Source organism: Lissotriton helveticus, chromosome 1_1 (assembly GCF_964261635.1).
Source record: "Lissotriton helveticus chromosome 1_1, aLisHel1.1, whole genome shotgun sequence".
Lineage (NCBI taxonomy): Eukaryota > Metazoa > Chordata > Amphibia > Caudata > Salamandridae > Lissotriton > Lissotriton helveticus.
In genome coordinates, this window is record NC_136057.1 from 1,102,548,643 (window position 1) to 1,102,574,016 (window position 25,374).

Here is a 25,374-nt window from a genome sequence, read left to right on the forward strand (position 1 = left end):
ATCCTGGTTTGGAGGAAGGTCCTGGGATTGGTCGCGGAGCCATTGATCTAAGTCGCAGTCGAAGTCGTCACATTCGGGTAATTCCCACAAGAAGAAAAAACCAAGAAGACGAAGAGTACAAGGGAATGTTGGCATTCGAGGCCTGGCTCTGTGGTTGAGCCTGGGCCGACTCCGCACCTCCCCAAGTTTCCCATAGCAACCCCCACTCAACTTTGCAAGTTTTATGAGGCATGCACTTCATATTAGGCATCCCGTCCCTGCTGGTACACCTTCAGGCCTGGCGTGTTCAAGAGGAACCCCTAATGGTTTTCTGCCAGCGTGTCTGCCCCCAGCACTAGTCTGGTCTCTTGGACTAATGGACGATCCGGACAGACACCAGTTGAGCCACCTCAACCTTCCCCAGCACCAGCCCACTGCCAAGGTCCCCTGTACATCTTCCCCCCCCCCCCCCCCCCTTCTTACCTTGACTTTGATATGGTTCCGGATGGGCGTCGTCTGACACCTACTGGATTCATTCCATACGGGCCTGAAGCCTGATCCCTGTTCCTATTGGCTAGGACTTGGAAAAGATTGGGTGGGGGCACTGGACTGTTATGAGTACCAGTCCCTAGACCCCATTGAGGATGCCTGGTGTGAGGATTTGGCGGATACCAGTGGACTGAACACCTTCCCAAATACTGGTTTTGTTTCACCTCCTACCCTGGCTACGGAGGGGGAGGGGGGGCCCATGGTTCATTTCCTATGAAGATGATGATGGTGAGGAGGAGGAGGAGGGCTGACTGGGTCATGGACCTTCAGCTCCCCTTCGTGGCTGTCAAGACTGAAGTTTTGACGTAGGTGCTTCAGTCTGGAGTCACCCCTTCAGAACCGCTTCTCCCTTGTTAATGAAGCCCTCAGACATTCTGCTTGAGGTCTACAGGGGATGCTGTGAAAAGGAAAATTGCCCGCCGCCATTGCCCCCTCCAGGGGCCCATAACTTCCTCACCCAACACCCTTCCCTGTGGAGCTTGGTGGTCAACGCCTCTACTTCCAAACTAAATCCTGGCGCATTTCCCCTCACTCCACCAGACAGGGAATCCAGGAGGCTGTATAACTTGGCCGTCTCCGTCCCCACCCGGAGCCGCTGCTCCAAGCGTCTTTGGTTTGCCCTCCGAACATCATGGGCACCCAGTGTGAGGCAGGATATGCCATCACCTGCACCACTGGTGGTAGATAACATCCGACCACTAGGTTTTCCAGATTGCCCTAGAGGGCTACTCCCTCCGCTTTGGGGACTACACTTCCACTTATGCCACCCACTTGCAACAATCTTATGAGGGACCATATCTCATTTCTCTGCCAAAAAGTGACTGCTCTCTTGACCAAGGGAGCCATAGAGAAGGTGCTGGCAGCAGAAGAAGGTTGTGGTTGGTATTCCTGCTACTTACCAAGAAGCACAGAGGCCATTGACCTATCCTATATGTACACTCTCTCAATTTCTTCCTGAAAAACGAGAAACTCAAAATTCTCATGCTTGCTCAAGTCCTTTCTGCCCTGAACCTGGTAGACTGTAGTGTGGCGTTGGACTTGCATAACTTTTTTAGAAAAAAGCAATAGCACCGGGCTCAGTGCTGTTTTACAAAGAATCTGAGCGCTAACTCTAGATACTTTCTAACATAATAAACACTATATCCATTAATTTAAGAAAATATTTTGTTTTATTGATCTTTATATATTTTGTTTAGTATAAAAAATATATAATCTACATACATTCACTTTTCTATTAACCACAATAAATCCACATTGCTACATATATTACTCCAATAGGTTCTACCACAAACTTGATTTAGATATCACAAATTGGATTATATATCCGGTTTCTCACATTTTATCTCATTTTATACAGTAGACTTGAACATATTGTGGACATAGAAACAAAAAAGACACTGGTAGTGATTTGCAGAATACCACCAACGCGTTTCGGCAAATGCCTTCTTCAGGATTTTTCTTTTACCAGTGAATACTACAAAGTAAGAAAAATAGATGATCTAGAGTTAAAGCACACTGATTACATATTTATATAAAAATGTCAATATTATGTACAAATATGTGCTATGTTTTTTTGTAGTGACCTTCACATTAAAACAAGGGAACAAGAGGAATCCCTCAAGTGCAAAAAATGTTTTAAGCATGGACTGATTTCGAAAGCGGATACAGGTAATAGATAAAGGTTAATTGGCAATGCATATAATGAGAACAACCCATAAACTATGCAACCCATTAAACTGGGTTGGTCATAAGGTTACCCTTCTTTTTATCTTTTTGTGTATAGTACACAGAGATCATGTTAAACAAGTCTATAAACCTTGGGAAGACCCTCTGGTGGATAAACTCCTGCATATATTGTAACATAATTTTTAACGACTTTTATAAATTCACATGAGTAACGGTTACCTTATGTGTGGTTTCAGAATATTTACGACCGAGCTTTTGGAATCTCAGAAGTCATGAAGGACTACAACTTATAAAAAAAATAATGAAAGTCTAAATAAGGTAACATGTGAAAGCCACTAAAAAACTAGAGAAGGATAAGTGTTTAACATATTTAACCATTTTTTTAACACTTAGGGCTCTTTCTCTTTAAACTGTATGTTAATGATATAAGATGCATCCATCTGTAGTTCTATTTATAGATGGATTTTAGTTTGAGATGATAAATCCTGTCCATCATGATTGCTCAATATTTAGTCTAACAGAGGGGAAAGACCTAACCGTTTTGTATATTCACAATTACATAATATTACAGCATAGGGACCTGATTGAATAAACTTCAGTGTTACCCTATACATAAGCATAAAAAATATACGCCTTTATTTTTAGCTTGATACTGAGCAGAGTGGTCTACCCTAGAATGTAATCTACAAATGAGGAGGAATCGGAATGATAAATAACTTCGAATAATAAAATACAGGTAACCTAGATCTATATAACAACCTAGAATTCTAGCATTATCTCTTAGTGACTTTGATAAAATAGACAGATAACAACCAATTAAAGGGAGAAAAAAAGTTTTGACCTTTGATATGATACCATGGTAATAGAAAATCCTTAACTATAGTTACTGCTCTCAAGGTCCAGAAAAGTATTTTCCTTATGTATATATTTTTAGAAATGTCACAATCTTCACGAGACTTTTGTAATATAGTGTACAGCACAAAGTCACTAGAGTATCAGAGTGTATGTTTGATTAGTTCACTTATAATAAATACAGCAGTGGTGTTCAAGCCCATGTCTTCAGGCCATTGGCCCAGAATTATCACTGTTTGTACATAATATTGACATTTTGATAGAAATATGTGATCAGTGCGCTTTAACTCTAGATCATCTATTTTTCTTACTTTGTAGTATTCTCTGATAAAAGAAAAATCCTGAAGAAGGCATTTGCCGAAACCCTTTGGTGGTATTCTGCAAATCACTACCAGTGTCTTTTTTCTCTCTTTTTTGTTTCGATGTCCACAATATGTTCAAGTCTACTTTATAAAATGAGATAAAATGTGAGAAACCTGATATATAATCCAATTTGTGATATCTAAATCAAGTTTGTGGTTGAACCTATTGGAGTAATATATGTAGCAATGTGGATTTATTGTTGTGTTTAATAGAAAAGTGAATGTATATATATATTATATATTTTTTATACTAAACAAAAAACAAAGATCAATAAAACTAAAAATATTTTCTTAAAGTGATTGATATAGTGTTTATTATGTTAGAAAGTATCTAGAGTTACCGCACAGATTCTTTGTAAAACAGCACTGAGCCCGCTGCTATTGCTTTTTTCTAAAAACAGTTTATTTCCCTGTTAGGGGTTATCCTTGATTCAGGGGCCCCGTGCGTTTGTCAGAGTGGTTGGACTGGCATAATGCATACTTCCACATTCCCGTCCTGCCTGCCCATAGACATTACCTACTGTTCACTGTAAGTCACAAGCACCTTCAGTTTACTGTATTCCCTTTCGGCCTTACCAGTGCCCCAAAGGTGTTCACCGAGGTGATGGTGGTGATTGCAGCTAACTTGCTTAGATTTGGGCTACCAGTCTTCCCCTATCTCGAAGACTGGCTGTTGAAGGTGGGCTTGTCCCAGGCAGTTGTCTCCCACGTCCATACTATGGCAGACCTACAGCACCAGCTGGGGCTCACATGCACATGCTGAAGTCAGACATGACCCCTTTTCAACCTCTCTCCTTCATTGGAGCTGTTGTGGACACAGTGCAGTTTCAGTCCTATCATCCCGAAGGGTGAGTCCACGGTATTCGGGCTATGAAACCGATGTTGCAGCCTCTATCCTGGGTTTTGTGAGACTGTCTCTGAGGCTGCTGAGCCTCATGGCCTCCTTTATCCGCTTGTGACACCTGCCCACTGGCATATGCTGGCTCTGCTGTGGGACCTGAAATTTCAGTGGGTGCAGTATCAGGGGAATCTTTGAGACATGGGTGAAATCTGAGGGCACTGCAAAAGATCTCTAGTGGTGGTTAACGAACCACAATTGGATCAGCGGCAGACCCCACTCCCTTCCCAAACCAGAGCTGACTGTAGTGACATATCAGATGCATCACTCTGGGATAGGGCGGCCATCTGGGAGATGTGGAGATCAGAGGACTCTGGTCTCTGGCTGGATCACCCCGCGGTACTGGAACCAGCTCCCTTCCATGTTGTGTTAATGCCCCAACTTCTTAGCCTTCAGAAAACTGTTGAAAATGACACTGTTCTAACCCTCCATGGTTGGACATAAGCAGTCACAGCGCTGAGATACCCCTACAATAAAGCTGCCTATTACAGACTCCTGAAACTTAGCAAAAGTCATCTTTGACTTAGGACAACAATCCTTAAATACAACAAAAGCATTAAAGGTTGCCAAGTGGAAAAGATGGATAGCCAACGTCTTATACCAAATGTTAATGTTAATGTTAATGTTAACAGGTATTTGTTGAGCGCTCGTACGCCCGGAGGCTTCATGGCGCTATAGGAGGGAACAGGACGCGTCAGCCATTTGATAGAGCAGGCCAGCTCAAGGGTGTGCCTGAGAGAAGAGCCAGGTCTTCAAAAGGTGTCTAAAACTGAGGAGGTTGTCACTTAGTTTAAGGTGAAGGGGGAGGGAGTTCCAGAAGGCAGCTGCAAGATGGTCAAAGCAGCTGCCTCCGAGACGTTTCCTCTTGTATGACGGAACAGTCAGCAGAGATTTATGGGTGGACCGGAGGTGTCGGGAAGGATTGTATTTATGGAATAGGTTCCTGACGAATTGGGGGCCAGTATCTTGCAGGGATTTAAATAAAATGCAGCCCGTCTTGAAGGCCACACGTTGTTCCACCGGTAGCCAGTGTAATTGTTTCAGGCCAGATCTAATTGATTGCCTTCTGGGGATGTTCAGAAGAAGTCTGGCTGCTTGGTTCTGAACCAGCTGGAGGCGTTTGAGCTCTCCCTTTGGGAGCCCAAGGTAAAGACTGTTGGAAAAATCCAGTCTGGATAAAACCAAAGCGATGACAATCTGAGTAAGGGCGGAAAAGGAAAAAAAGCGTGCAATTTTGTTAATTTTTTTCAGCTGAAAAAAACTGGCAGAAATGTAAGCCTTGCGAAGAGCAGTGTAAGGTTCCAACCTCTGATCTACTCTATCAACACCACCCATGTGCCTATTATAGTCTAAGATGCACACAGGTCTGCGTGCTTCAGCAACCTGACCCTAAACAGTCATAGGTGAAGTGCTTTGATCATGGATGGTAGTCAGCATGTAGACATCTCTCCTGTCTGAAAACTTCACAGCTAGAAGTTCCTCGCTACGCAACACACTGCCTCGCACAAGCTTTTGTCAAACAAGTTATTTTGGGAAACCTTTACGGATAGAGCGGATTGTGCTACAAGCAACAGTGTCCACTTTGGCAAATTCCCTGAACTGCACACCAGTGTAGAAGTTATCTACATATAAATGTTGAGCTTTGTTAAACAGTTCTCTACCAAGTTCCCACACAATTTTCTCAGTCATTCCAAAAGTGGATGGGCAACCTGGGGGGGTCAGTTCTGGAATCCTTACCGGTGTACACGCTGAAATTAGAGACATATACTCTCCCACAGCATATACATCTTAATTCCATACCGTGCCCTCTTGCTAGGAATGTATTGCCTAAAAACCAAGCAGCCCTCGAACATGACCAAAGACTCATCCACTGCTATTTCTTTCATTGGAGCATGGATCTAAAAAATCGATCTACAAAGTGATCAATGACAGGCCGAATCTTAAAAAGACAGTCTCAATCAGGGTGATCTTGTGGCAATGCTAAACCATTATCTACAAAATACAGCATCCGAAGCAGAAGCAAATATCTATCACGACTCATGACTGCCGGAAATATAGCTGTTGCCATCAAGGGACTAGTAGACCAATATGAAGACATCAATGGCTTCCTTAGCAAGCCCATCAAAGTTAAACCCAAGAACTTCTTCATCTCTTCCATATATTTGGGAGTCCACTGGGTAGCTCTCGAGTGGGGCCTAAGCCTGGCACTGTTGTCCCTCAAAAACTATTCAGCATACAAACTAGTCTGCTCAACAATCTCTGCCAAAAATACATCGTCCATAAACAACTGAAAAAAATGTATAGGCAAAGAAGTTTTCAGTATCCACTCTACACCCTGGAACACCAGTAAATTCTGGAAATGTCGGCTGCACCATGCCTGGGGCAAACCAGATGTCAGAACTTCCTATGGGAGGTCTTGCAGCCCCAGGCTGCAACCCAGATGCCTCTTGCTGCACTATCGGCACACTAAGACAGGCACTTCATCTGCACTAAGAGTGGCTTCATCATCCGATGATTCTTCGTGGACAGAAAACTCACTGCCAGAATCTTACACTGGCCCCACTGCATCCTCTGCCTCAGGTGCAGAGTCAATCTCAAACCATGGTCAGAGGAAGACTCAAAAGCATACCAACAACCTGCTGAGCAGTAATCCTGTGGCTAGCCATAGTCCTTACAAAGAAAGGAGACCCAACAAAGACTGCAAAATAAGTAATAAAGAAAGTGTGGCTTCAGCACAAAGATCTATATACTCAAAAACAATGACTCACTTGCCAAAGATAGTTACAATCACCAGCACCTACTCTGCAGACACAGCAAAATGCAACGATATACCACTAGAAAGAAGAAACAAAACCAATTACTCACAAGACCACAAAATACGCATCGAGCACAAATGCAAAAAGATTTTGACACTCAAACACAGAAGCCAAACATACTGCTATTATTACACCATTTGCAAAAAACACATTCATGCAGGGAAATGAAACCCACATTGTACAAAAAAAATTCTCTTACCAAACACGTGCAACTACACAAACTCCAGAACCACCAGTAACAAAAGCGCAACCTGGAACGGTCTAAAGAGCAAAAGCCTTGAACTAGAATGAAAAGGGAGAAATAAAACATTACAATTCACAGGAAATAAAACAATTAACATTATAACACACTATGTCACTATCCAAATAGTCAGTGTGCCTGATGGGCCTCCAATTAGGGCTCGGGTGAGGTTTTCTGCCAAGTCGATTTGTCCCCCAGGTGGGGCCGAAAACAGCAGACAGAAATTTGCCCCTCTTGCAATTGAAATAGATCCCTGGTGCCTTATAGGGTTTTCTGCCTCCCATCTAGGGGCAGAAAGGCCAAAAAAAGGGTCTGATCTGTCCCCGGGGGGCAGAAAATACATAAACATAATTTAACCTCCTTGGAAGTGACCCTTGCCCAAGGGGTCGCTTCCATCTGAAATAAAAAAAAAACTGGAGCCTAATGGGATTTTCTGCCTCCCCTGGGGACAGAAAGGCCACAAAAATGGGCCGAACGCCCCTGGGGGGAGCAGAAAAAACCATACCTAATATTTAGCCCTTTGGAAGTGACCGTTGCCCATGGGGTCTCTTCCATCTGCCATAAAAAAAAACCCTGGTGCCTAATGGGGTTTTCTGCCTCCCTTGGGTACAGAAAGGCCACAAAAAGGGGCTGATCGCCCCTAGAATAAACATGGCTGAAATGTATAGCCCTTGGAAGCGACCCTTGCCCAAGGGGTCACTTCCATTACATATTAAATAAAATCCCAGTTGTCTAGTGGGGTTTTCTGCTGGGCAGAAAGGTAAAATAAACTGGCCAATCTGCTCCCATACCAAATATTTTGCCCCTTTGGAAGCAACCAATGCCTAAGGGGTCGCTTCCATTACTCTAAAATTAACCCCTGGTGCCTAGTTGGGGGATTTTTGCTGCACGATCGCGACGCTGTGCGCAATTGTGAAGCAGAAATTCCCTGCACAGAGACATCAGGAGAGAGGAGAAACTCTTTGCTCTCCCCCCCCGCCCCCCCTTCCAGGAGCGAGGAAACCTACCTGCTCCATCGGATGCCTGGAAGCAAATGACTTTCGGGGCGTCTGGGGCTTCCTGATGGCATCAGCGCGCAATGTGCGCAATGACGTCATGGGATTCCCTTGGGGCGTTGGGTGGCAGCGGAAACTCTTCCGCTGCCATCCCCCTTTCTGGCAAGTTGTTGGGCTGCCCATGAGAGAGCGCCAGCGCTTCCCCAAAGGGTGGATGCCATGGTGGAGCAGTTCCATTAGGAGCACACGCCCACCGTGGCTCATGACGGAACCACTCCGTCGATAGCATGGAAGGGGTTAAAAGATATTTGAAGTAAAAGATCAAAAATAGAAGAAATAATAAAGACCACATCAAGTGAGGTTTGCCACACTTCTTCTTAATATGCAAAGCAGTTCCTTGAAATGACTTAAATGTATTATATTGCACAAATGTCATCAGGAGAAGCAGAATCATCATACAAATAGATTTGTAAATTCAGAAGACAAAGCCAAGAATTGACAGCAATGTTGATGAAGGTCACACATCTTGCATTTGTTATTAAAAAATGTTGACACTAGAAACATATTACCAATTAACCGAGATCTATTGGAAAGAACACATGAGGTTCTACGAGTCTCGTAGTCCTACTTACACAGTTTGAATAATTTCTTGACACAAGCTCACATGTTTAACCTGGTGTGTTGCTGTCATATTTCTAAAGATAAATGTAAGGTCTTCTGTAAAAACTACAGGAATTACACTGCTTTGTTGGGGGCAAAGGGTGATATATCATCCACTCATCCTATAGGGTCTGCTTAGATATATGGTTAATTTCATTCCAATAGTGATAAATAATGTTATTTGACCTTCACCCCCATCAATTCAAATGTAAATCATCTTCGGATATATGTTGGTTAATATTTTTGTGATGAATACAAATAACAGGACAACATTTGCCCCAAACTATTTATTCTCCTCAAAATGTGGTTGGGAAAACATTCAATTGTTGATTTGATTAATGCTGAAACAGAATGGACATCTTATTCTCTTTTTGGGATTTCAAACAGTTAATTACTTATTTTTTTTTTATCCCAAACCACTTATTCAGTCAGTATTCATAATGGGCCTAAAAAGCTGTGCTTTAATGGAAGATGAAGTCTGCATTCCCCACTAGATCACCCAGGGGAATCATAAAATAACTTTCTGAAATCCAACCATAATTTTGAGACTGCTTTGCTTATTTATGTTGGTTATCATAAATGAAAGATACCATGGAGGAATAGTAAGTGAGACATGGGCACATTTCACAGTTCATTTAAGTGTTTTATACTACACCATCATGCTGCCACTAGCTGTCTTGTCCCTGCTCTTAGAATACAAAAATGCAAACAGATGGGAAGGGTGTTCTTTAAATACGGGCCGTGTTCAGAACCAGGGTGTTCTATGTTTTAAGTCATAATCCTTAGGCAATTCTTTGCTGCTCAAGATTTTTTACATATAGTGTAGTCCCAATATTGCTGAAACAAAATATAGAAATATCAATGGGGACAGATCCATTGGATCACAAAAGTAAAGTTTAATGAGCCCGTTATCTGAGATTTCACTTAATGGCTTCTGCTGGGAAAGACCAACGTTTTAAGTAGGGGGTACTTGTCATGCCCCTCATGCTTAAGAAAAGGTCACAGAAAATGCTAAATCAGGACTGCATTGAGGATTAAGAGTAATTGTAATAGCTGGTAAGAAACTGAAGTGTTTCCATGCACACAAAGATGATATAACCCACTTTCAAGTTAGCCATAAAAGTGACATCAAATCTGTTCTCCTCTGACCAACATGCCTGAAAAAGGTGAGAATCCTAGATTGCTTCTTAAAGTAGTAGAGCACCTGACTAAGACCAAACTTTATAATGAACTGAAACCAATCGCAAGCCTAAAAAGAAGTGATTTTTGTAGTATACCAAATGTGGTGGCGAAAAAAATGATTTATTGTTAAAGAAAATGGTGAATGCAGAAAGCATACACTTTGGATGAAATTGATAATGAAGAAATGTATATTTAGACATGAAAGTAGATTGACTTAGACATGCAGAGTCCAGTCCTACTTCTCATTGAAGTAAGTATCAAAAGGAGCATAACAAAGTTTGCTAAGCACATGCAATGCAGTAATTATTGTTTATTTTTTAATTGAAAATTATTCGTTTCAAATTTTTACATTTGGAGGCAGTTGGTTGTAGGAGCCTTCTAGACCAGTGCTTTCTAAACTTTTAGAACCTCACACTAATTTTTAGAAGAACAAACTTTTGCGACCCACCTGGCAATAATGACCATAAGGGGGCAATTGGTTTTTTTACTGTAAAGAAAGAAATATGCTGCCTGCAGCAATAACCCCTGCTGGCTGGCGTATGGGGCATCTATATACATCGTCGTGGAGTTGTTCTATGGCACAATTAAGCACAGTCTAGTAGAATATAATCAGATATTTGAGCCCCAGTGAGTGACTTTAGGTTGTGTTACAGACAATTAAATATGGGTATAGTTTGCTTCTGACCCCTGAAAGATGAAATCCAGCTCCTTCGAGCGAGGATACATATTACCGACCTAAACACATTTGCAGCATCTGCTTTTCTGTTCTGTTTGTAGATTAGTTGCCTTGGGCTGCTGCCTCCAGTGCCTTGGTTTTGTGAGTGCACAAGTTCCTCTCTTCAGGGCCAGAGAAGGACATGGCTATCTCAACTCTTTGATGTAATTACTGGCTGGCCGGTACTTCTGGAAGTCGAGTAGGGTTGAGTTAGTCAGTCACATTTAAAGCTTGGTCTTGATTTGTATCTCACTCCTTCCCAGTCATAATGGTGAAAATACAACAGATTAACCACTGATATATTTCTACATCTTCACATCTCATCTTCGACGAGAGCAGGAACAGTGATAATCTACTGTAGCATGACTTAAATATGACAATGCCGAGAACACACATCACTGAGATAATGAGTGCGCCGATCCGCTAGTGTTATGTTGCATTTACTTTTAAACAAAATATTTTGAACTTTAGGACTGGAAAGGAGTGGTTTGCAAATTGAGCACAAGCTTTAAATGTAACACATACTAAGACTTTCGCAACCAACCAAAAATTGGTTCACGGACTACATGAATCATGTTTGCTGTCTTCAAGGGCTGATATCTACTGGGAATGATGGTGGCACAGACATTGATCATATTATTTTCAAATACACTTCAAACCATTCTAAAAACAAAAAAACATTTTTCTTGGCAACATTTCATTATATTTTTCAATCCGAATGCTTTATGTAGGCAATTTAAAATAACACTGCCTTTCATTACGAAACAGTTACAGCTTAAACTATGAATCTGAAAAATAAATCGGCTAAAGATAAGAATTTTTACAAATATATTATTTCATCTAAGGGTGCTAAACTTTTAATAAGGATCAGTCGAAATTCTTGGGCTACCAGGCCAAATAGCATTCCAATAACTGTCATAAAAACAGCACCAAAACATTGGAGTTATATTCTTTCTTTACTATTCAGTCAAACAATATTCTATAATTAAGTTTTACCGATCTGAAAATGCTTTTATATCCAACCATTATATAAAAAGGTTCCAAAACCAAGCCAAACAGCTGCATTATTGCCTTGCTTGATGGCGACGGCAAGATATTTCCCAAATATCTGTCACATTAGAAATATGGTCTAACGCAGGTGAACTAATTACAATTAATCAGACCAATTTCAGATCGAACTGTTCAACCATTCATAATATATTTATTTTAACTACTTTGGCAATTTGCTTACTGGAATCAAAAGGAAAAATTCTGTTTTTTCGTTTTATGGATTTTGACAGTCATCAGACATAAGCTTTGGTTAACCCTATCTCTATGGAGCATTGATTGTGCATTTTTACATTTACTGATAGAACTTCATATGAACACTTAGATACCAGTTAAAATAACGGAGGGTCCAGGACTAACACCAAGAACCAATACTTAGGGCCTTAAACAGGGTTGTATCCTGGCATCTCCTTTTGTTTGCTGTTTACATTGCCAACTTACACCCAATTCTCAATCAAGATGATGATCAACAAAAATTCTGCAAAATATGCCAATAACCTAGTCTTAATATCCACTATCCAGATTTGTTTTCAAAGACCAATAAAACGCTGTAAAATATACCTTCGAAATGGATTATCTATAAATTGTAGTAAAACTAAAATGTTTTTGGGAAAGTCAAAAGATTCATACAGCAAGTGGATAAAGAAATAGAGCAAGTCATGGAATACACTTACCTTGATTCAAAATTATATTGATAGTTACATAAAGAACGATTTATGACTATAGTGACTCTTTGCACATTTATACAGGAGACAAGCAGTCACCGTTCTAACTATGAAAATGTGTCCAATTCTTTTATATGGGACGGTAGATGAAAAAAAATATTAAAACGAATAATTGAGGCCTTAAACACCATCTTCATATAAATTGTTCAGTAAACTTTGAATGTAAGACCCTCACAACGCATACTCAGATCAGATTAGAATATGGTCTCCGTCATTTATGTGTTTTAATTCAAATCAATATATTCAGTTATTTAAGCAACTGAGGGGCCTAATTAAAAAAGACTTTGAATTGCAGGAGTTGTGGCCCCCAGGACTTAGCTAAAGCCATTACTTGAAAATCATCACCTGCCATCAATATCGACTGTAGCGTCACTTCCTAAAACAATTAGGATGCTCTTAATTAAAAGAAATATGCAATGATGATGATTTCATGAGAGCGATATGCACTCACCAACTAAATATAAGATGTTTCATTACATGTATAATACATTTTTAACCAGAAGGTAATCTTATTTACATTCTAACTTAAACCCTTGCATAAAAAAGACCTTGCTAGGTTTCAGACGATTATACATCCTGCTTCTCCAGTTTGAAGGTTTTTGGTCAAACCCGGTGGATGGGAACGGATAGTGTTAATTTTGTAATTTGCCCTATGAAACTATGGACCCCATTCTTTATTTATGTCCACTTCTGCAGGACTTGAGGATCAAATGCCTAAAACCTTTCTTTTGAGAAGCCGGCGTAGGAACACTGAAAGACACAACAATGTTATGTTTTCCTGGGACCACAAACAAAACAATTGGGTGTACAACTAAATTCCTTTCACTCATGATTTTGGATCTAAAGGACCAGCTGTAATAAGTCAGAACGCTCAAAGTGAATGATAAATGTATTTACTTATGAATTGGTTCTTAGTTAGTCGATTGCCTATATTTATGGTTTTTCTAATATATTTTTCACTTATGTACCAAGCAAAAAAGATCCCTTTAGGCTCCTTATAAAGCATACAGCAAAACCAACTCACATTCAATCATAAAACACTAACCAGCACCAAATCGAAACCGAGAGTATAATATCAAAATATCCAGTATTTTTTATTTTTTATTAAACAGATACCATAACATATGTTAAAAACAACACAAATATCACATCAATACAATTTTAGTTTAAAAACATTTCATTCCTATAGTAAAGGGAGAACCTTATATTTAAAAAGCCAACAAACAACAACCTGCTGCATATCAAAGGCACTTCTAATGCATAGAGTTAAATACTGATGTTCCCAGTTTTATGTGTCAATGACATTCCTTTCCTTGGTACTAGCTCCAAGGGACCAATACGGATTAAAGAGCTGAACTAGCAACTAGAAACCCACTTTGTGTCTTGTTCAGAGATTATTGCCAAATGTGGGGCAAAAAACTGCCCTTTGGCCTTAGATTATGTCTGGGAGACCAGCCAGGAATGGGACTAGTTGCATATTCTTTTAGGAAAAACTTAATTTATGAATTTCCTTCCTAATTCCAACACTGCATATTTGTACATTTCTTCTTGTACTTTTTAGAAATTCTACCTTGGCAGGAAGTGGATTCCTCAAGACTGTGGAGAAGGGAAGACAGGAGCCTTAGGATAGGGGATGGTGATCCCCCTAACCCCAGTTGTGGCACATTAGACATGCATCCCTTGTGTAAAGGATATGATCGCACAAAAACACACATTCTTCCCAGCCAATGAGGGTAGCTGCAGGAAGGGTCAAAGGCTTTGGGGGCATTGCTGGATCTTAGAAGGTGATGTGTGTAGACCTCACCCTGAAAGATCTATAAAACACTGAACCGCTAAGCAGTTTACATGTGAGTTTTCGGTCTCTCCTTGATGTTGTAACCACCAGACACACAATATCGGAGTATGTGCATCAAACAACTACAGTTTGGAAAAGCGCGTACCTACAGTTGCAGATATTTGCCCCTGTGCCGCTTAAAGGTATGTCGTATGATTACAGTGAAGGTCCTAGACCTATCCCTATATTGTACATTTGTTTGAGTTTTCAGCATATATTAGTCGACAGTAGGACATTATTAGCTGTCACGCCTGTCTTCCTCAAAATGTGGCTCTAGCTTGCAAGCTTTTCCTCTGCAGCCTCTCTTATCCTGCTGGTCATGTTTCCTGTTGTCATCAAAGTGGCCATTAGAGCTTGTTAATAGTAGCCAGCTGATGGCCAGTTGAGTCTTCCCATGCAGCAGCAGACAGAAGCGCAGTCCCAGAGGTGTTCAAGCATTTTAAGTGCTGCTAGGATTCAGTGAAAAAAAGCCCACTGAAAGGGTAACTCTTGCAGTTCCTCAGTATGACTATTTAATTGTTCACTCCCAGATGATTTTGCGGGCTTGTTTAATGGATGCTATTTCTTTGTGTAATGTTTTGCAGCGAGCGACATATGTGCAATAAGATAACCGTTTGCAGAAGGTATTTTACACATATTCTTTGTGCAAAGGAAACCTTTTCCAACGTTTAATAGTAGAAGCTTCCCCATCTTATTTTTCCATGTTTGCAATACGTAATCATCACCGTTTTTAGGTCTCCCATACAGCAAAAGCTGTGTGGTTGCGAAAGACCTGTGTGAACTCAGTGGGCTTACAACCTGCCCATTATCATTGGTTGTGTTTGTTACTCTCATTTCCTTGCTTCTTATTGCTTTGCCTTCCTCTTCTTGCCTTGCTTTCTGTTTGTTCCATATCCTCTTTAACATCCTTTTGAATTGGGGACTCATCTTTACGCTCTTAACATTTAGGGAACTCCTTTTTGTTTTCTTTTTCTTTTCCTATGGCACTCCATAAGTGTATGTGTTTTTCAGCTCTCCTTGTCTTGTGATGCTTCTCCCTTCAAATACCCGCTCTGTGGTGTGTTGCTCCCCTCCTAGCTTGTCTGTAAACATGGGTATCTTTTACAGGCTATGACTGAAGAGCAGACTTTGAGTTGTTTTAGTTGTATCTCCTGCATTTCACCTTTTCCGTGAAAACACAAGATTTGTCACAGGGGTTTTTGATGCAGGTAGGAGTGGGAGGGCCATCTGCTTCTCTCAGCTGGCGTCTGATACAGAAGGTTTGCTTAGTATGACTGAAAGCAACAGACACAGATGATGGACGTAATGCAGAGCAAATCAAACATTCAACCCCAGTCAATAGATCTGGGTTAAATCCATCGTTCTTTTGCTCACCATGCCACCCCAGTTTGGACCCAGCCATATGCAAATCAGTCTTGACCATGTGCCTCATAGGAACAGTCCAGCCCGAACTGCCAATCCAGGTCCTCCCTGGACCGGAAAGCAGCATCCTGGGACCGGTTTTGGGGCATCGCCCCTCATTATCCAGGCTAGCTTGAATCCAGTGGCATTGTGAGCCCGGGACCCACTTCTGGGCATACCCAGCTCACTTGGGGCAAGAAAGCAAAAGACACACAGATGATGGACGGAATGCAGAGCAAATCAAACATTCACCCCCAGTCAACAGATCTGAGTTAAATTCTTTGTTCGTTTTCTCATCGTGCCATCCCAGTTTGGACGCAGCCATATGCAAATCAGTCTTGACCCTTTGCCTCATGGGAACAGTCCAGCCCAAACTGCCAAGCCAGATCCTCCGTGGACCGGAGACCAGCATCCTCGGACCGGTTTTGGGGCAGTCAGCATGTGGTAACTGACTGACGGTTTCTCCTGCTATTTTTTTAGTGTTGTCAAAGGAACAAGGCCTTTGCCCTATATTAGACTTTTATCCTCTCTGTGCCTTTCCAATGAAGTAGGAGTTCAAGATGCTCTCCAAGACCAGGTCTCATCTGCCTTCGACCCTAGACTTTTCAACAGAGCTTACCTGGTGTGGGGTCAAGGAAATCCTGTCGAGTAGGGTGTCTTTCCATCCCACTGTAGCTGCGACAACAATATTGACGAATGTCTCCACTCTAGGGTAGGTAGCTCCTATGGTAGAGCAGAACTTACTCATCAGCCTGCTAAGATATTCCTCCCTTCTCGTTATGAACAGTCAGTCCTCTCCATGACAGACATTATAACCACGATGTAGTAGATCACCAAGCAAGTGGAAATGGGGGTCTTAGCTTGTCTGTCTGAGGCACACCAGCAAGTAATTTAAATGATGGTGTATCATCTCATCTGCTCCATTAATACCGGGGCCGATGATCTGAGTCTGCCATCTAGCCAACCGTGAGTGGCATCTCATTCTGGAGGTTGTGAGAATCATCTTGAATCAATCTTGGCTGCCCCATGTGGATCTCTTTGCCACTCTTTCCAATTATATGCCTTTCAGTATCAAATGAAAGGACCTTTGTGGAATTTGTTTGATTTAAAAAGAAATGTTCATCCTCATTCTGTGTTCCCTTCCATAATCTTGATTTGGGCCTGATCTTGGTTGACATCTCCCGATGGATCAGCTTGGTGGCTCTGGATTGGCCGAGAATGGAATGCTACGCAGACCTCCTGCAGTTTCGCCCTTTGTCACCCCCTCAGAATTCCTCTCAGGGTGAAACTTCTTTCCCAATCTGAAGGTCAGGTCCCCCACTCTAATCAACAAAGCCTACACCTTCATGGGTGGAAATTGAACGGAACATTTAACTGTTTTTTCTTCAACTGCCTGAAAATGTGGTAGATTTCATATTATCTGCCTGTCTATCTTCTACTAAGTCTGTCTACTCCGGTAGGTGGCATAGTTTCAAGTTTCAAGTTTGTTTATTTATGGTAACGGAACTCAATTGAGGTCCACATAATAATTCAATAAAAAACAACAAGATTTCTTTAAAAAAAGAAAGAAGAGAAATAGAAATATCAATACAATGTTAAGAAGCATTTAAAGAAATGAAACAGTTTAAAACAAAACATTTCGTTCGGAGGATTAAGCATTGCTTCAATAAAATCCAAAGCAGTAAAAATACCCAGGTGGCATAGGTTTGTCAGCTGGTACGTGACTCACCAAGCTGTCTCTTATAACGAGTCCTTGTCGGATATCCTTAAGTTTGCTCTTTCATTTTCCCAAGAAGGATGTGCTGCAGGTACAGATAAGGGACATCTGGAGGTCTTGACGATCTTCCTCTGACTCCTGAACCCTCTGTCCCTTTTCAAATCCCCTTTAGTGTTAATGTTTTGTGAAAGGTCTAACCAACATGTTTCCTTCCACTCCTTACATAGTTGATGCTTGTGTCTTTTTTTCTTTTTTTAATAATCTTATTTATTTGGTTTCTTAGGGCAGCACTAGTCTGTCAAACCGGTTATACAATGAACACGATTGTCCTAGCATGTACACAATCGTGATGAGTTCTGATACATAACATTGTAGTAACTAACATACGTCTCATGGTATGAAAAATAACTCTGCCAATTACTCCAAACGTTACCATGGTTTCCTGAACATCCCCATGTTTTATACATATATTGCTCTGCTTTAGCACAGTAGACCATCCCCTAGGGCTATTCTGCTATCGGGGGCAGATTCCAACCTCCAGTGGCGTGCTACATCTCTCCTAGCAACAATAAGCTCTGTGGCCACCAACACTCTAGCAGTGTGTTTACATTTCCAATCACGTAACCTGGGTGAGAATGTCTCCAATATGGCACCACTATTTCTTTATTACATTGCACTTCCATATTATGTGATATAATGCTCCCAAGTCCACCTACCATCTCAGATAGACCCCCTTCATCTTACTCAGCCTTGTGGGACTACAGTATACCCTATGCACGCATTTAGGCTAAATTAGTCTAAGTCTCAGAGCAATTTCCAAAACTCCTCTTCCAAGGGGCCCCAAGCCTATCTCCTACCTCTTCACAATAATTTCAAGAGGTCTAGGATGTTGTTTTCTAAGGTAGGATACAATTTTGCGATTCCTTTCTTGCTCAGCTCTTCTATCACAAGGCAATACAGTTGTACTTGATTTTTCTCTAGGTCGTGTCTCAGCTGCTGATATAAAAAAAACTGTAATTTATGCTGTCATATGTTTTTGTAAAATAAGAAAACGTCTGCATAGCGTCCTGAGTCCACACATCTCCCACTTTTAATATCCCAATAATATCACATGCCCAGGAGCCTACTAAATTTGTTGTATGGTTGAGCTAATTGCCTTTCCATAATTTGATTTTCGCTGTTACTATCTCCTGCCATTTTAATCCACTTCAATGCATGTTACCAATATGGTCAGGATATCTGGGTCATTGAAGAAAGATATTCAAGTTTATGTATGCCATAGAGAAGATTTAAAGTCCCGTAGCTCTCAATGGACTGTGATTTGATCCTTGCATCTCATAACTTTTACGGTTGCTTTTCTTGTTGTCATTGCATTTGCCAGGCAGGTCAGTGTGTTACAAACTCTGAGCATTGGGCTCCCTTTTTAGCTCAAGCCTAGTGTTGCAGCACATGCGCTGCTCCCTTTGCAAGGCATGCAGTATTCAGTATAGCGTGGAAGCTTTGTGGAAGCTCCGCCCGTTCTCCCCCCATCATTTTCATTGGCTTGTGTCTTAAATGCTGCCTTCCGATTTGGTTATCGACTTGTTAGTCCCTCCTTATGACGGCCATGTTGTCATTTGTGTTCTTCTATGGCTACTGGCCCCTTTAATGCACAGACTACTTTCTTTCTGTACCCCCTCCCCTCCCGCAGTCTGATGCCTTCTCGGCCCCCACCCGCCCATTCGTGCCTTGTCACCCGCCCACACTCTCGTTTGCAATGCAATAGGCCCTTTGTACTGCCTTTAAAGCCCTCAATGGAACAGGCTCCGACCACTTGAGGCAAAAATTCAAGTGGTATGTTCCTAGAAGGACTCTAAGGTCCACAGGAGCAAAACAAGTCCTAGTTCCTCCGCTCAAAAAAAGCTTGTTAGGGAGGGATGAGTTTTATCACTTGTACTTTTAAGGCCTGGAATGATCTCCCGTTCCATCTGAGGAACTCAGCAGATCTCCTCTCCTTTAAAAAGTGGCTGAAAACATGGCTGTTTACCCTCTGACACCCTCCAGTCGTGACAAACAGGTGGCAGTGCATAGCGCCAGGACACCCTAGGGTAACCGTTGCGCTCTAAAAGTTTAACTAACATAATATGCAGTGGCTCTAAATGAGCCTCTGAACGGCATAGGGCTCACTCTATGAGCCAAGTCCTCAACATTTGCCTTGGCTACATGTTCCCTGTAGGTCACATCTGCAGAGCTACCATTAGGACATGCAATCACACCTTCTCCAAGCACTACGGTCTGATTTTGGAGGTGAGGAGGGATGGATATTTTGCTACAGGACGTTCTAGCATAACCATCCATTAGGCTCTCCATTTCCATGCTGGTATTGTTTGGGAATCTCTTCAAGAGGTCAGGAATGTGCAAGTAGAAGCATTCATCACAAGACAGTTACCTTTTGTAACAATATTTTTGGTAGATTTTCTAACTACTTGCAGATGCCTCACCAATCCCACCCATGTCCCTTTTTTCTGGTGGATAGTTATGGGTCACGGTCATAAGATTACACGTCTTATGCTGTTGCACTTCGTTTCACTACCTGGTTTCACTCCTTTCCTGCTGCTTTGGTGGTATGGGAAAAGTGGATGGGAAACGGACGTCTTTATAGTGGAGGCGTTGTATCGCTCCTGTGATGTCTCATGATGTCACTTGTGGTGCAGATATGAAGCCGATGTCCCCTACCTTCTGGCAGAGCTGGGAAACAAGTTTTTGCAGACCAGTCTAGCTACTGGAAGGATAGTCAAGAGGTGAGGAGTCTGCAGGTATACAGAGTAACCACCAGAAATAGATTTTTTCAAAGGTAAGTAACTTTTTCTTTAGGGACGAACATTGGCAAAGCCAACAGCTCAGCTGTTGCATTATCGAAGTGAGACCTATACTCTATAACGGTTTCTTTCAGTGTTGCTAGGCAAAGCCTCAGAATAGTGCCATAATGTAGAAACCCTGCCAGTTTAAACCTAGTGTTGCTCGCTAAAGAGACAGAACTATCAAAGAGTGTCAACTATTTCGTTTTTAGGTCTCGCCTGTCGATGCGCATGCGCATCGAGCAAGCGAGACTATAGGGGCTCATCCAGACTTTATCTAACTTGCAAGGAATCGTGGCGATTCCTTGCAGTGCCCGTGACTTTTAAGCTCAATGCGCATGTGCATTGAGCTTAAAAGCGCGTGCACATGCCCCCAGCCGCCTGCCTTGCCTACTCTCTCTCACAGCCTCCCCCAGCTCCGCCCCCTCACTACTTGATTGCACGGCCGCTAGGCCGTGCCTCCCCTACTCTCCTCCCCCCTCCTCCTCTCCTCCCCTGCCTGCCTGCCGCTAGGCCGTGCCTCCCCTACTCTCCTCCCCCCTCCTCCTCCTACTGCCGTGTCGCACCTCTCCCCTCTCCGCCCCCTCCCCTGCCAGCCGTGTTACGGTGAAAGGCTTGTTTGTTTATTTTACCCGCCGTGTCTCTGCTGCTTCCCCCTGTCCTGTCTCTCCTCCTCTCCCTCTCTATACCCTCCCCCTCCCCCCCACCACTCCCATCAAGTCCCTCTGGCCCTTCCCTCCTCCCCGGACCCCTCCTCCCCTGCCCCCTTCTCCCCTGCCCCCTCCACCCTTTCTTGTTCATCACTGAATTCATGTGCTTGGCTATTTGCTTTTTACTTTCCAAAGCGGGATTGCAAGTTCCAGAATGTGCAACTGGCAGCTGACTCAGGGTTAAATATGAGCATTGGCCGCTCGGTGGTCTGCTTCTCTTCCCTTCCCCCCCCCCCCCTAAAACCATTAACGGGTACCTCGGCTAGTTCAGACTTTGCTATGCATTCTGGGATTTGTAGACTTCTTGATCCGATGACCCATGGTCAAAGACAAAGGAAACCTGGACTGGGTGAGGTTCTCGCACATATAGATGGGAGACGCGAGAGCTGTGCATGGTCTCTGGGTTCGAACTTGCAACTTCAGCCTTAGGATGTCGTCAGCTTCCTGGCCGAGCCCTCCAATGACTTGCCTGCGAGTGACTGTCTGCAATGCACGCATGGTTGCAATGCGAGTGAAACAGCCACTATCATCGCCGCAGTCTAGCTGTGGAAGCACCGCTAGTCGACACTAAAGTTTACAGTCTTACTCGATAAATATTTTCTTTGTCCCAAGGAAATTACAGCACCGCTTGTTTTCTGAATTTGCCACTTGAGTGCTGATGGATGATAATCTGTAACAATTGGGACTCTGCCACTGTCACTTGTGCGGCTCTTCTGAATAAGTGCTTCCCTTGGTAAGTGTATTCTCTCACTGCATTATCTGCAGAGTCTCAATGCTGTAGTATACTAAGGAACTCCTCTGTACATGCAAGGGTCCTTACTGCTGCAGGTGCCTGTGATGAAGAGTGTCCTATTTTGAGGGTGTCCTCGCGTCAATTTTAGATTTCAAACAGACGAGCATCTTTTTGCTTATTCCCGGGATCTTGCACCTTTCTTTTCACCAGCACAGACTTGCACGTCCCTAATTAGTTCCTTATTTTGTACTAATGGAGGTGAATCTGACGGTAGGGGGGAAATGTACGCATCCATGGGAACACCTCTGGTCCGTGCTCATCGCATCATTTCATGCACTCTAGAGGGACTCGTCGCTGATGATGCTTTCTGAAAAAAATACACTGAACATAATCTTCACAAACATTATTTACAAAAGTTTAAGCTATTGCCAATATAAATTACAATCACTTTTATTTAAGTATTAATTATTTAAAAAAATTAAAAGCCGTTGCTATTTGTAATATCAATACATCTAAGTCACGTAAATACAAAACATGTTGCATTACAAATGCTATAGTCGTCCCGTGCGAAAGTTATAGCTATTGGCATTGAAAATGACAAAGCTATTAATTTAGCTATTTTCAAAATCAACACATAAATAAAAAAATTGTCATTTACAAGACCAATAGCTCAAACTTTCATAATGCGAGACCTATTGCATTGCAAATGCTTGTTTAATTGGTTTGTGCGTTCACTTCGTGTGTGTTTTTTTAAATATTTTGCCGTGATGTGAAAGATGTTCAAACCCACATCCTGGAATCCTCATTGGATCTATTCTGCGCAAAAACTGACAAGAATAAAGGACAATCCAGTTTCTAATCTTGCTGCTGTCAGCACATTACACTAAAGACAAAACCCCAAATCCGTTTAATGTGATGGGAGCGAGGTAACTGTTCATGTAGACGAATACATGAACAATGTTGTGAGGCAAAGCAGGCCTTTGACCGAAAGCATTTCTTGTAATTTAGGAAAAGCAAAACTTACACCACCGTATTTCAGACAGTGTTACAGAAAATGTCTGCTCTCTTTGTGACTACTGTAAGGACTTCACATCTTTAAGATTATGTGCAAGTGAAATAAGGAACTACCTTAGTAATGGCATAGCATTTAAACTTAATTTGCAGTGTTACTTTTTTTTTACCAAGCACCATTCATATGGGCAGCAGTTGTGTGACCCAAGGCCAGCTTTTGGCATGGGCATATCGAACCTAGGGCCCAGGTTTCCAATTTTCAGAGCAATCCACGGTGATGTGTGCATTAAGGTTATGCAGACAGCAGCATGCCTCTCACCTGACTCCAGTCATTCAGTTTTTAATCCTTTGTCAACGTGCCACGGATAGTGTTTTTAACGACCCATTAGCCCCTTTCCTTACTCTTTCTACTCCCCCTCACTCCTGTTGACCTGCACCAACAGCCCCCTCACCTGAGTGATGAAGCTTCACGGTGGGAGTTTCAGGTGAGTTGGGGGAGGTCTGAAGATGTTTATGTTCAGAGGTTAGTCACTGCTCAGCTAGAGACTTTTCTGAACCGCAAAGGGGGTCCCTACTGCCTCATTAGCGGCAGCAATGGCTCCATATTTTTTTCCACCCAGGGCACTATCCTAGCAAAGGACGACATTGTGTATTCCCTCCCATTCTTCTACAAGGAAGGCAATGCCTGCACAGGCACTGCTATAAGGGTTATGATGCTCCTTTCCCTCAGCCTTTATATGGCTGTCCCACCGCCAAGTAAAGGCAGATGTAAAGGAACTTTGGGGTCCCCAAGCAGGGCCCCTGTCCCCCGTGGGCCACTGCTCAGTATCCAAGGGGACGCATTTGGTGTCCCCCAGTCCCCAAAGACCAATGCATCATGTCCCAGGCACCTCATGGTTCCTGGCACACGGTGCATGGATGTTTGAAAACATGCCTTTATTTACTGCTGCCTTTTCCGGGCCACAGAACAAGCTGCAGTAGAAAGGCAGTTTCTAACCGCCTACACGGCAATCTTATCAAAATATGGCGGGTGAGGCTGCCTACCACTTGTCTGGCGGTCACAATCCTGCTGCGATGGCAGCCAGACGCTTGTCCGACCGCCATCGTAATGAGGCATCTAGTTGGTATTTATGGTGTTAAAACACCTTTTATTCCAAACTTTTAAAAAAATCTTCTTGATTCCAACCATTGCATTTTCGCATTAAGTTGATCAATAAATGTCTTTCCTAAATGCCTTTCGTTTGCAATAATGCTTGACAGTTAAAAATGTATGTAGCAATGATGTGTTACAGGGAACATATCACCAAGTAGGTTTAGTAGACACATGATGGTGCATGGTTGTTATTACCTATTAAAGTAATGCGTGAAAAGGAATAGTACTTCTGTTCACTTTTTGGGTAACATGTCTAACTTTATTGTGGATTTTCCCCTTTACTATTCTCCCTAACGCTTCATGTACCTCAGACACTTTTCCCCTTCCATATCCTACTCTTTATCTCGTGTTGATTTTCATGTTATCTTTCTTTTACTTTCACATACGTTTTTCATCATTTGTCTGTATGTTGCATATTGTACTTTTGGTTCCTATCGCTATATTGTGTTGTATGCCTCACCTCCCCTTTGGTTAGTTATTAACTAGTTTGTCCCAGAATTCTTCTCTGGGTTAAAAATTCTATGTTGTTCCTGTTGAGACTTGTGTATTCTGGATTACATATCAGTTTAGCTGTATCTTTCACATACCTGCACCAGGTGTGTGGGCTCCTTAATAAAGAGATATTTCTTACAACGGAATCGCTTCCACTTTCTTCATATTGTACACAAGTGGACTAGAGCCTACAGCTGATGCCCTGTTGGTATATGTTATAACTTGAATCTTTGGGGTTATCACTATAACTTATAACTTAATATCTTAATTAATAAAGTAACACAAGAACCTACAGTTCCAGCTTCTTTCTGATTACTTCAGTATACTTTGTCGAATCCTGCGTTTGGCCATCTCTTCCTGTTGCCTGCCTCCTACCTACTTTACAGTTCAGCACTTTGCCTCGTCTTGCGCTGCTGTCTCCAACAAGACATCTTTTGGATGTCTGCTACAGCAGATATTACTATGGAACACATTATGCACTACATTCATGCCATTGGCCGCATGCTGACTGGCATTTAGAACACTACATCATTGGAATGCATCATTTGTGCTATACAGTTATTGACCTTGGTCTATTATTCAATGGTTTTCGGGTTTACTTACTGTGCGTCTCTCCGCGCTTTACCTTGTTGCCTTGCAATGCCCTTGCCTTCTTTCAGCTTCATCTTTACCATGTTCACCCAGCAGCTTTGCTGTTCACCTTAAAGGATCCAGTGTCCCTGTGCTGGGGTCACATTAATAAGTATTCAAATCATTTTTATACTATTATTCACTCCTAA

The 25,374-nt window shown here is 42.2% G+C and overlaps 1 protein-coding gene across 3 annotated transcripts in view; it reads left to right on the forward strand.

The window, feature by feature from the left end:
• The window catches only part of OSBPL8 (oxysterol binding protein like 8), a 1,077,846-nt gene that overhangs the window by 184,977 nt on the left and 867,495 nt on the right, over positions 1-25,374 (forward strand). The window contains exon 2 of one of the 3 annotated variants that reach the window (XM_078678332.1): positions 2,108-2,196. The exons of the other annotated variants lie outside the window; for them this stretch is intronic. The gene's annotated coding sequence lies outside the window, so the exon portion shown is untranslated. The remainder of the gene's footprint in view (positions 1-2,107; positions 2,197-25,374) is intronic. 3 annotated transcript variants of the gene reach the window in all.